Raw genomic sequence first — 10,705 nt, 5'->3', positions numbered from 1 at the left:
TACTGAGCAGAAATAACCACTTGGGTGTCCCTTTGTGTTGGCTTGTGGTGCTGCTTTCAGAGTCACTGTTGTATTAAAGGAAAAATCTCTTGATTTAAGTTGGAGCCGCCTCCACAGCAGCTCCAGCTGATCTCTAAGTGACCTTTCCTATCCCCATAGTCTCCTCTCTTCTAGTCCCTTTTCCATGGGGTCCTCACAGCTCCCAGGTAGATCTTGTGGGGCAGAGCTCTCCCCAGCACTGTGGCATGGGGCAGTGTCCCACTGCAGGGGATGGTCCCTAAGAGGCATCTCCAACCAAACACCTGCAGATGGGAACAGTGCAGCCCAGCCCAGAGCCTCAGCCCCTTGGTCACTAGGCTGGGACCAATGGCTTCCTGGATACAACAGGAGGGTGCTGCAGAGATGACAGTACATGCAAGGCAGCCCTGCAGCTGGGACTGATTAGATAGGTTTACATGCCTCTTCTGTAGTCAGGTCATGTCAGAGGACCAGCTGGAGCTGGGGACATTGGGCAGGCAGGCAGAGCACATGATGCAGGGACTGCTTGACAACTCCCACCAGTATAACTCCTTCACTCTTTTTAAAATCATAAAATAAATGGCTGGATTGAAGAGCCAAGAATCGGCTGCTTCCTTAAGTTTGCTGAGAATATTTGCTCTGAGAATATTATTATTCATAGTGAATGTGAAACATGTTTGTGCCAGCTCTAATTAACTATTCTTGCTAGCAGAAAAATGTTCTTCAGTGGAAGCCAGTATCTTATTCTATTCATTTGGATTAATTATTCTGAAAAGGCCAAGTATGTAATTTCATACTTGAACTTTCAGATCTGTATTTGAATTGAAATAATGTTATGCAATGATTGAAATATTCTCATGGTCTGACAGGGGAAAGAAGTTTCAAAAAAGACAACTTAATGTTGAAGAAAACTTCTCAAATTAAAGTTTGTCATCTTTTAAAGAGATTTCTCAAGGATGTCACTCTGTTCCTCCATTTGTTATTCATGAAGCAGCTTGTTCTCAGTAAAGTAGAAGTAAAGGCTTTGTATCAGGCCCCAACTCATTTCTCCCTCTTCTCAGATGATGATTTTGTGTTTGTCACTGCTAGAATGAAACATCAGTCCTCATAGGCTCTTGTCCATTCCCCAGAAATGGTTGCATGTTAAAACTCCAAGAAGCAGCTATATAAGCATGCTTGCTTTGGTCTGTGGATGCCTGGGGCTGTCTCCTGAAACTGCCCCTATGTCAGCAGTGGAGCATTGCCCATTGCAAGGTCTGTGGACATTTTTGGGGGGTGCAGCCTGCCACTGGCCCCCAGGTACCTTCTCCTGCTGGCATGGCTGGGTCCAACAGCACTGAGGAGGCCTGTGAAGTGCCTGTGGTGAGAGGACAGTGACTTAACAATGCACATCACTAAGAAATTTGGCAAGTTGGATTGGAAAAACTGAAGAAAATCGCAGGTCAAGTGTTTTTGAACCCATAGCGGCCTTTGTGTTAATTAAACCAGCAGCACCTTGTTAATGGTCTCTGTGGGGAGCAGTGGAAAATACAGACCAATGGAGTTGCTCTTTAAAGAAAGACCTGACACAGCTGTGGTTTTGAGTGCTGAAAGCAGCTGCTTTAGGTGGCATTTGATTTGGCTGATTTCAGTTCGGTCTCCAAATGGACTGATCATTTTGTAGGTCGAGTATTTGGGAGCACTAGTGGACTGATGTGGTGTTGTTATACAAACTAAGAATAAGCACTGGAGGTCGCTAAAAAATGTTAAAAAATAAAGTAAAATAAAGAAAAAGAAATGCTCAGGGAGGAATGAACAATGCAGAGTCATTTACGTCTACAGGCTGGCTTTAAAATTGTGAGTGGCTTCACACAGCCACCTGCAGCCCCAGCTCCCGGAAGGGTAGGCTGTGTGGGTTGGCAGCCCTGCACTTGCTGCCTTTTTCACGTCATGAATTGTGAAGCTGATTGCTTTTGGTTTTGTAATGATTTTAACAAAATCCCCGAGGGTGTTAGGGCTGTCAGACTAGCTGAGGAGCAAGGAGAAGGTGGATTGGTGTGGAGGGGGCTGGATGTTGGCTCCAAAACTCAGAAAGTGCTCCCCATCCTTGGCCTTCTGCAGTGCCACTGAAGACTCTGGCATTAGAAGGGGCCTTTAATATTTATTTCAAATGTCCCAAGAGACGTGGGATGGGGTGTATGCACCTTGCTGGTGGCTTGCAGGGCTTTGTGGGGCACATCCTGCAGAAGCCTTGCAGCACGCTGCCTTCCAGGCTCTGAGGTGCTACCACAACCTCCTCCTTAAAAACTGACAGCCCTGGAAAGATCCCACAGCACCTGTTTGTGCACAGGCGCCATTTTGTAGAGGGGGGAGAGGGAGCTGGAGGGTTCAGCTGCTCCTCCCTCAGGCACTGAAGGTGGAGACAGCAAACAGGTGATTTCCCGCTCTGTTTGAATGTGTTATGTTTCCCTTTGTGGGCAAAACTGGCCGCTAAGGCAGGAGTGTGGGTCAGGGCAAATGTGGCTGGTCCTGGGAGCGCTGGGTTGCCTGGCGGGAGCGGCAGCCATTTTGGGGCACGCTGTGGCGTTTGCCTTTGTCATGCCAGATGGCACCTGTTGGGAAGGAGCACTGAGCTCCTCCAAAGCCCCCGGCTCCCTCCCTGCCAGCCGGAGACAGTCCTTAAGTAGGTCTTTATCAGGTGCTTAGCTGTATTTTGGGGACAGCTTCATGTTTGGGGGTTCACAGCTGTCAGTTCTGGCTCTCCTTGAGCCTCTGACCGGAGAAACAAATGAGGGCAAATTAAGCATATTCTGTCTCCTGCCCCATTTTGGTCACTTTGCTCTGTTAAGTTGAAGACATGCAGGTCCCCTGCACTGCCAGGCTCCTCTCTTGGCTGTGTTACCGAGCAGTGGAAAAAGAATTGCCTGATATAAGTGCTTTGGGAAACATTTTGCAGTATTTGGAAAGGGGACATTTGAAATTGTTACTCACCCACCTCTCCAAGGAAGATGAGAGCTACTGAAGTACAGACAGTTGCAATGTAGTTTGGGCCCCTCTGAAAACATCAGGCAGGTTTGCAATAAGCATTTCTGAGCTTTATAACAGCTTTAAACAAAAATGCATTTAAGATTTCATGGATATAAAGGCCTTCTCCTTGCCCTAGTATTTTACTGTTAGCCTGTGAAATGCATAAGCAAACAACAAATAAACTCAAACTTATTTGCCTTTATAGCAGCAGACACCAAATATCGAGTGGGATGGTTGAAATGTTAAGCTGGGAGAGGAAGGCATATCAATTCTGTAATGAGGTTTGCAAAGGAAATGCCCTTTGCTTTCATTCAGTGCTTTTGATGAAGTTGTTTAATTGCACTAAAAGGTAAATATTTGGTATCGGTCTCCTTGACAATTTGAATTCATCCAGTGTACTGTCTCTGAAACGCCACTTCTGCCAGAGCACTGCTCTGTGCTTGCCTGTGGGGACTTGGTGGGTCTTTACTTTTTGAGTTCACTTCTTTCACCAAACTTTTCATTAACAGCAAGTGCTCAGCTATTTTTATGCTATGACTGATGGAAGGGCAGCTCCACGTGAGGCTGTTTGCAGAAGCTATAAAATTGATTAATGCCTTCAAATATTGGCACCTCTCAACATGTTCAGTTTGTTAGCTGTGAAGCCTGCGGGCAGCGTAACCTTGGCCCCATGCAGCTGTAACAGGGCAGGCCAGCCACTGCTGGTGTCCACCGACTTGGCCAAAAAGAGTGAATTTCTCGAGCGAGGAGGTGGATCTCCATGTCTGGTGTCACGGAGGGCTTGGAGCCGCGGCCGTGGCAGCTGCGCTCGCAGGCAGCGAGCAGGGGGCTGCGCCGAGGGACGCGCTGGAGCAGCAGCTCGTGGCAGTGCTGAGTAAGGAACCCCCCACACCTCCATCCTCCTCATGTTTGCTTTTATATTCGCTTGTGTTAACGTCCTGGCACTCAACCAAACCTGAATTAAGTAAGGGAAGCTTCATGTAGAAAACGTTTCCTCACAGAGGTCTGGCCCTGTGGGCAGCGTTTTGTCACTGGAGCTGCGAGCGTTTCTGTGGAAAATTCTCCCTGAGTACAGGAAACTTTAACAAGTAATACGGATTTTCTGACTGAAACTATTCTTGAATTTGGCAAATAGCTTTGAGGAGAAAGAAGGTAAATCCTTTGCTGCTCGTATTGGAAAGAAATCCTCCAGCCATCTGGCTGAGGCAGAGTCTCACCGCGGCTGCGCTGGCCCTCTCTGTCTGTTGGTCTCTTCTCAGGGACCATCACAAAAACAGAATCCCTGGGACATCTCGTGGAGATGAAATCCCAAATGTGGTGATGTGTTTAGGAAAGCATTTGAACGTGGTTGGGCTTTTTTGTTTGGTTGGTTTTGTTTTATTTTAAGCAAAGCAAACCCTCTGTGGCCCAGGGCAGCAGGAGGAGAAAGGGCTGGTCCTGTGGCCTGCCCTTGCGATGTCTGGCACCACTAGAACATGCAGTGAGTCTTAGCCCTTTGTCATTGCTTTGTCATTTTTAAAAACGTTGTAAAAGAAGTAGCTGGCCTGTGCAGAGTCAAACACTGGGCAGCAGCAAGCTCTTCCTGATGTGGGCAGTGAAGGTGACTTGCCCTTGCTGTGCTCTGCTGTCAGTGGTGTAGTTTGCAAGGAAAAAAATGAATAAAAGACAAAAACAAACAGGGGGAAAAAAGCTGTCTTATGTTACCAGGGCTTAACATGGAAAAAAACTGCAAGGCCATTAAGAGAAATACACACAAATTATATATATCTTTTGTTGGCTTTTTTCCTCTGTGGAAGTTCATGGTTGGTCTTTCCTCCTGGGATGTAGCAGTGCTTTGCACAGGGCCTTAAATGTTTCTGCCTTTTGCTGCTGGTGTTGCTTTCTGCTGCCTGTGACTCATTGCCACTGCCTGTGACCTGGCTGTGCCTGCTCCAGGATGGTCCCTCACCCCTCCATCAGCTCCCACCCCCAGCCTTCGCTCGCCTTGGGCTAAGAGTGATGCTGCCAATATCTTCCAAAGGAGCTTTTCACAGCCGGCACCTCCCAAGGGCAGCTGCTGTCGCTTGCCACCCCTCTTCTTTTTTTTTTTTCTTTTTTTTTTTTACTTAATTTTTCTTTCCTTCTTTTTTTATTCTCTCTTTGCTAAAGTTTCTTTCTCCTTTAAAAGAGTAGTAACAGATGTTGAATATTGTTTCCATCTGAGGGTATGAATAGGAGCTAGGTGACAAAAAGAAAATTAAAGCAAATCGGACACTTGCTTTTGGTTGCATCTACCAACTCCCATCTAGAGATGCAAAAGCAAATTTTAAAAAACTCTGAAATTTTGTTTACAATTTAGAGAGCAGCTGATGCCTCTTGACAAACTTCAGCCCAGAAGGATTCTGTTGCTTTGTCTCTGACTTTTCTTAATTTCTCCTTCATTATTCTTCCAAACGAATGCTGTTTGCATGAAAATGGGACCTTTTGTTTCTTATGAGCTGATCCATCCCCATTACTTATTCCTCATTTGGACAATGACCATTGGAGTCTGAGTCAGTCCACAGAGTGCAATTAGATCAGACCCTCCAGACTAATCCTCTGCAATACTGGGCTCACTTCCAGAGCAACTGATTGTGATATAGAAAAGTGTTTCTATCTTCAGGTGCATTAAGTATGCAGCAGAAGTTGAGCAAACGTGGTTGTAATGAGAGTGGGGTACAGTAGTAATACTGAAAATGTAAGTGATATTTGTGAACAACCTGTTGGACAGGGATGCTTCCCCAGAGTCCAAAGGACAAATGTTGAAGAACTGAAATCTGCATTTGCTGTTTTTGACCATGTTTCAAACCCTGCTTCTTCCCACAAGGCTGCAAATCCTGAAGTTGTGGGTGCCTGATCTGCTGCCTCTTTGCTCCAGTGGGACACCTGCAACACAGCTCTGTTCCGTGGCCAGTTTCTCACCTTCCATAGGTGGTGCTGCTTCTTTGTCTCATTGGATTTTGGAATCTTACCTAATGGTACTTTGTGTTTTGTTCATTAATACTCAAAATGGTGCAAGGCTTTTCTAGGTGTCCTCGATCTGACCAGTCCTCCTGGCTCTCTGTCTGGATGACCTTCAGGCTTTGCTACTTTGACATTTCATGTTTATCCAAGGAAATAATAATTTGTACCCTGAACAGTTTTGTCAAAACTTTGAATTGTGACCCATGTGGTTCTATTTACATCTACATAGAAAGGACATGTAAACATGACGTGGGAGCTGGGTTGGAAACCTAATGTGACTAGGAAGAATGTTGAAAGTAAGTTTCTTGGATGTATGCAGCTGAGTTCTGGAGAAACAAACACTTCATCTGATGCAAACAAAATAGTTTCCATTATGGGAGTCTGGCTGCCCTGTTGTGCGAGTTAGACAACATGACAGACTAAAAGTTAGAATGGGTCTATTTACCCACAGGATGAGATTTTTTTTATTGCCAAAAAGTGGGAGAGAGCTTTGGGATGTCTTTTAAAGATGTTTCATGATAGGTGTATGTGGGCATCCCAAGGTGAGTGACAAAGGCTGATTTGAGAGACCAATAACCCATAAGAGCATGAAGTATAATAATGATGTGTGATTAAGTCCAGAAGTGAAATCTAGGATAAGACCCAGTGATACTGCTTGATTCCTGCCCTGTTGTTCCAGAACAAGGGAACATATAGTTATTGCCTCTATATTTTGTGGTGCAAAGGCTGGGGGCATTAAAGGTCTCACTGTTGCTACTGTGTGTAGGGTTGAGTTTTGTCTTGCTATTACAGCTTGGAGTTGGTTACAAATGCAAACATGTTCAGCCCACTTCTGGTAGCCTGAATGTGGTTTTCTCAGTAATCATAAGACAAAGTGTGTCAGGCTGTGCATTTGAACTAAGTGTGATCTGTCTAGTTTTATACAATTTTTGCTGTAAGAGACAGGTAGAGGTGAGAAGGCCTGGAGTAGCCCATCCCCAGGGCATCTCAAATGGGAGCAAACAGCCTTGTCACACAGCAGGGTCCTGCTCCAAGGTCCCTGTGCAGCCGTGGGCAGGAGCGGCAGCAAGAGCCTGAGCTCAGAGTGAATTGAAGAGCATTTTATAGCTTGGGCTTTCTTTCATCTTCTCGCTACTCATATAAAATTGTCTACGTGAACATATGTATTATTAATACTGAGTTATTTTACTCTGCATGAGGGAAACAAATCTGTCTGCTGGGTTTTTACAGCCATGCTGACCTTGGTCTATTGGATCCCACTCCTTTATTTCTGCCCCCTTCCAGCTGTGATGTTTTCGAGCCACTGCACTTCCTATTAGCATGAATTAGGTCAGGCTGGTCTCTGCTGTCTGCAGCTTCTCGTGGTTTGCTAAGCTCCTCTTCAAACAGAGTAAAGCTATTTCAAACAGTGTCCTTCATTGTCTCAGATACAATTCTGGCTGAGTGGAACCAGGTTAGATGCTGGTATCTAGGAAGTGGCTTTATTTCTAGTCACAAGGTTAATACTTAACAGGGAATGGTCAGGATTGTGTTGGTGTACTCTGAAGTGTAGTCTAAACTGGATTTCCTGGGTTGTAATTCTTAGTTTGGTTTAACAATTACCTGGCAGTGTTTATAACTCTAAACTGCTGATACTTACTCTCAAGTATAATCCCAGTTTAATTCCTTTTTTGTCTTGGTATAGAGAGAAGAATTACTAGGAATCTGTGGCATACAGCAGAAATGAGGTTTTACATCCTTTGGTGTCTGCAAATGGCATCGATTCAGCTCTTCTTCCTAGGGACATTTCTGATTCCTTGTAGATTTTTGGTTGTACTAGTATCCTGCAGCAACTTTTTAATTACATTAGATGATGTGGTAAATGTCATTCTTGTGGAGTGACAGTGTAAAAATTAGAATAAGTAGAATAAATGAGATAAAATTAAGGAGGTTGTAGGTGTTCTTTGCCTTTCACAGTAGCTAAAGACACTGATTTATTGGTTTGTTGCTATGGTAGTAGTTTCTCAGTGGGCAAGAAACCTGATGGAGGGAAACTCTCAGCTTTTCTAGATAATTCAGTGCCTCTGAAAAGCTGGTGACGGAGGCATGTGAAAGGGAAGAAAGGATGAAGACGGGGCTGAGTAAGGCAGGCTGGAGCACTTGATTGAATTGTAGCTTTGCACTGGCCAGTTGCAAATCAACAAGCAAGCTACACGGGTCAAGTCTGAGAGTTAGAGCATCCTCCCAGCAAACCAGACATATCCAGGACTCTGTGTGTCTCTGTCACACCAAGGTCAGCAATGCGGGTGCTCTGTCACTATATTGTGTCACTTAGGACAGTTTTGCTTCTTTATGAGACTGCCATCTCACACCACCAGTAAATGCAGCTAATGCAAAGAGCACATGAGCAGCTTTGCTGTGTGGGGAAGTAACTGTGAAGTGAGCTGGGGTGTGATTTCTGCATGGGCTTATTGCAGTCCTGTACTTTCATAGCAAAATCAACCGTTGCACATGTCTTGTTGGTGAGAGTTTTCTCAGAGGGCTTCTCCCTAGCACCTAGAGTGCTACAAATTAATCTTTAGATCTTGGTGCTCTTTCTGCAGAGAAAACAAAGGACAATTTTGTCCCTCTCTAGTGGCAATACAAAAGTTAAAACCGCTTTGAGAGGAGCATATGCATATGAAAATTTCTGTAAAAGCCTAAGCATTTCTCTTGAGACTTGCTTTTTCTGAGGTTATTATCATTACCAGAGATGTGGCATGGCTCATGGTGTAGACACTGTGTTCCATTCATTGTATATGGACATCTTTCATAACACGTAAAAGGTAATAGTGAAATCTGTAGCAAATACTGTATGTCTGGTACCTGTGTTGAGTCTTCCTTTTCTGGGGGGATAAATGCTTTGGCTGGGATTTCTGTGCTTATATGCAAATATCTAAATTGACATTTTCTTACAAACCCTTTTCCTTCCCAATTTAAGCAGAAACTTCCGGAGCCTGAAGCAGAAGATAGCAGCTGTACTAGACAAAAATATATTTGGAAAGCAAAGGACAGATGTGCAGAGTTAATGGATACCTAAGTTGGAGCTTCACTGCTTTCCCAGGTGAGCAAGGCTGCAGGAAACAGGATGTTTGGCTTGTTTAAGTGTGAAATATCAAAGCTGCTGAAATATATACCCAATCTTTTAGTGAAAACTGCTAATAAGAGAGTAGGAACGTTACTTATGCGAGTGTGATACAGGTATGAAGGTCTGCTAGACAAGTCTCTTGGCAAGAAATTTGGAAGCCTCAGGGTGCACTTTGTGACAGGCCTGTCAAATGAAATGGGTTCGTTGGCCCAAATGGTGACATTCCCAGTGGAGCAGCTTCCCCACCTCCCATGACCTGCTATGTTTTCTGTGCTGATTGAAGCCCTTTCCCTTTCATTATCCAAATGCAAAAGCAAGTGTAAGTGGACAAAGTGCTTCACAACAACTCTCTAGCCCCCATTATCATTCTTTCAGAATAAACTAACAATTTTTAGCTAAGAACTATGCATTAAGAATGAGTCCTCAGTTCTTAGAGGTGAATCACTTCCAAACAAATCGAGGGTTTTGCTTTCTTTTTTACCTCAGATGAATCATTACCTGTATTCTGGAAACTCTGTGATGGCTTTAGGCTGCAGATTTTCAATTTTTTTTCCTTTAAGTTTCTTAGCACTCTATGCCTTTCTTATTCTCTTGGTGCAAAAAGAAATCTCTGTAGTCTTACTTAGATATACCCAGTGTCATAACTGGGATATAAAGCCCAACAAATGAAAAGGCTGTTACAGTTACTCACCTGAGCAAAAAGAATGGATCAGACCACACTGGATTGACTTGGAAAGCAAACATTTAGTGGCCTAGAAGCAGTAAGATCCTCAGTGAATTTTTTTAGTAGAAAATGTTGCCTTTGCAAAATTATTATTTCCCCAAGAAATCTCAAATGAAAGTTGCTACCCTGCCCTGATAATTAATGCTCTCTTAGAGCTGGCAGAGGCTCTGTGAGCCAAGTGTAGAGGCAGGGAGCTCAGACAGTGGTTGGCTGTGCCCTGACCCTGGGGAGGTCATAGCTTCTCCACACCTCAGCCTCTCTGTTTCTAGAAGAATATCACTGGCTGTAAATGCTGGAGAAGCCTAGGGAAGAGGCTTGGGAGAAGAAGGAATGCCTGAAATGCTTTTAACTTGTCCTTCATACAATTTTAACTATGCTTAATTTGGTAAACCTCTCTGGCTCTTCTAAGCAACATGCTATTGCTGAGCCAAAATTTCCTAAATTTCGTTTTCATCTCTCTACTCTCTGCCAGCACTTTAAATGAAGTTACAGCGCAAGTTACTTATGATCTGTTGGACAGAAGGGTAACAAACAAATAAGAACAGGCATATTTAAAAATGGAAAAAAAGCTGAGTAACAGGAAGCATAGAACTGCAGGTGAGCTTCTAGCCTCAATTCTAGCAGTGTAAGCCCAAAGTCATGTCAGTAAAACTAATGGAGCTGCCTCAAGCTATAGAAATGCAACAGAGATCAGTTTCCTCATGTACTTTGGCATTTTGTGCCTCCTGAGGTGCCAACAAAATCCCTGTTCCCTACGTTCAGGCATTATCAGTTAAAGTGGAGGCCTTGTTGGCATGGCCCACTGCTTTGAAATGTAAAATAAAACTTCAGCATCAGTGATATTTTCTTCTATTATTTGTTAACTCTGC

This window comes from Apus apus, chromosome 8 (assembly GCF_020740795.1).
Source record: "Apus apus isolate bApuApu2 chromosome 8, bApuApu2.pri.cur, whole genome shotgun sequence".
Lineage (NCBI taxonomy): Eukaryota > Metazoa > Chordata > Aves > Apodiformes > Apodidae > Apus > Apus apus.
The sequence above is the reverse complement of the archived record's forward strand: the minus strand, read 5'-3'. Positions refer to the sequence as shown.